We start from the raw sequence: 2500 nt of genomic DNA, 5'->3' as shown, positions 1-2500 counted from the left end.
CTGTACCCTCTGCTGCTGTACCCTCTGCTGCTGCTGTACCCTCTGCTGCTGTACCCTCTGCTGCTGTACCCTCTGCTGCTGTACCCTCTGCTGCTGCTGTACCCTCTGCTGCTGTACCCTCTGCTGCTGTACCCTCTGCTGCTGTACCCTCTGCTGCTCTACCCTCTGCTGCTGTACCCTCTGCTGCTGCTGTACCCTCTGCTGCTGTACCCTCTGCTGCTGTACCCTCTGCCGCTGTACCCTCTGCTGCTGTACCCTCTGCTGCTGTACCCTCTGCTGCTGCTGTACCCTCTGCTGCTGTACCCTCTGCTGCTGTACCCTCTGCCGCTGTACCCTCTGCCGCTGTACCCTCTGCCGCTGTACCCTCTGCTGCTCTACCCTCTGCTGCTGTACCCTCTGCTGCTGTACCCTCTGCTGCTGTACCCTCTGCCGCTGTACCCTCTGCTGCTGTATCCTCTGCTGCTGTACCCTCTGCTGCTGCTGTACCCTCTGCTGCTGTACCCTCTGCTGCTGTACCCTCTGCCGCTCTACCCTCTGCCGCTGTACCCTCTGCCCTCTGCCGCTGTACCCTCTGCCGCTGTACCCTCTTGCCACTGTACCCTCTTGCCACTGTACCCTCTGCCGCTCTACCCTCTGCCACTGTACCCTCTGCCGCTGTACCCTCTGCCGCTCTACCCTCTGCCACTGTACCCTCTGCCACTGTACCCTCTGCCACTGTACCCTCTGCCGCTGTACCCTCTGCCGCTCTACCCTCTGCCACTGTACCCTCTGCCGCTGTACCCTCTGCCGCTGTACCCTCTGCCGCTGTACCCTCTGCTGCTCTACCCTCTGCTGCTGTACCCTCTGCCGCTCTACCCTCTGCTGCTGTACCCTGTGCTGCTCTACCCTCTGCTGCTGTACCCTCTGCCGCTCCAACCTCTGCTACTGTACCCTCTGCCGCTCTAACCTCTGCCGCTCTAACCTCTGCCGCTCTACCCTCTGCCGCTCTACCCTCTGCCGCTGTACCCTCTGCCGCTGTACCCTCTGCCGCTGTAACCTCTGCCGCTCTACCCTCTGCCGCTCTACCCTCTGCCGCTCTACCCTCTGCTGCTGCTCTACCCTCTGCCGCTGTACCCTCTGCCGCTGTACCCTCTGCCGCTGTACCCTCTGCTGCTCTACCCTCTGCTGCTGCTCTACCCTCTGCTGCTGCTCTACCCTCTGCTGCTGCTCTACCCTCTGCTTCTCTACACTCTGCCGCTCTACCCTCTGCTGCTGCTCTACCCTCTGCCGCTCTACCCTCTGCCGCTGTACCGTCTGCCGCTGTACCGTCTGCCGCTGTACCCTCTGCCGCTCTACCCTCTGCCGCTCTACCCTCTGCCGCTCTACCCTCTGCCGCTCTACCCTCTGCTGCTGCTGTACCCTCTGCCGCTCTAACCTCTGCTACTGTACCCTCTGCCGCTCTAACCTCTGCCGCTCTAACCTCTGCCGCTCTACCCTCTGCCGCTCTACCCTCTGCCGCTGTACCCTCTGCCGCTGTACCCTCTGCCGCTGTAACCTCTGCCGCTCTACCCTCTGCCGCTGTACCCTCTGCCGCTCTACCCTCTGCTGCTGCTCTACCCTCTGCCGCTGTACCCTCTGCCGCTGTACCCTCTGCCGCTGTACCCTCTGCTGCTCTACCCTCTGCTGCTGCTCTACCCTCTGCTGCTGCTCTACCCTCTGCTGCTGCTCTACCCTCTGCTTCTCTACACTCTGCCGCTCTACCCTCTGCTGCTGCTCTACCCTCTGCCGCTCTACCCTCTGCCGCTCTACCCTCTGCCGCTGTACCGTCTGCCGCTGTACCCTCTGCCGCTCTACCCTCTGCCGCTCTACCCTCTGCCGCTCTACCCTCTGCCGCTCTACCCTCTGCCGCTCTACCCTCTGCCGCTGTACCCTCTGCCGCTCTACCCTCTGCCGCTCTACCCTCTGCCGCTCTACCCTCTGCCGCTGTACCCTCTGCTGCTCTACCCTCTGCTGCTCTACCCTCTGCTGCTGTACCCTCTGCTGCTCTACCCTCTGCTGCTGCTGTACCCTCTGCTGCTCTACCCTCTGCTGCTCTACCCTCTGCTGCTGTACCCTCTGCTGCTGTACCCTCTGCTGCTCTACCCTCTGCTGCTCTACCCTCTGCTGCTGTACCCTCTGCTGCTCTACCCTCTGCTGCTGCTGTACCCTCTGCTGCTGTACCCTCTGCTGCTCTACCCTCTGCTGCTGTACCCTCTGCTGCTCTACCCTCTGCTGCTCTACCCTCTGCTGCTCTACCCTCTGCTGCTGTACCCTCTGCTGCTCTACCCTCTGCTGCTGTACCCTCTGCTGCTCTACCCTCTGCTGCTGCTGTACCCTCTGCTGCTCTACCCTCTGCTGCTCTACCCTCTGCTGCTGTACCCTCTGCTGCTGTACCCTCTGCTGCTCTACCCTCTGCTGCTCTACCCTCTGCTGCTGTACCCTCTGCTGCTGCTGTACCCTCTGCTGCTCTACCCTCTGCTGC

At 62.4% G+C, this 2500-nt stretch overlaps 1 protein-coding gene across 1 annotated transcript in view; it reads right to left on the bottom strand.

The window, feature by feature from the left end:
• LOC309487859 (nidogen-1-like) overlaps window positions 1-2500 on the bottom strand; it is a 43104-nt gene that overhangs the window by 1024 nt on the left and 39580 nt on the right. The gene's annotated exons all lie outside the window — the stretch shown is intronic.

This window comes from Leuciscus leuciscus (assembly GCF_965113295.1).
Source record: "Leuciscus leuciscus genome assembly, chromosome: 23".
Taxonomy (NCBI): domain Eukaryota; kingdom Metazoa; phylum Chordata; class Actinopteri; order Cypriniformes; family Leuciscidae; genus Leuciscus; species Leuciscus leuciscus.
Note: the sequence above shows the minus strand (reverse complement) of the source record. Positions and strands in the feature narration are given on the sequence as shown.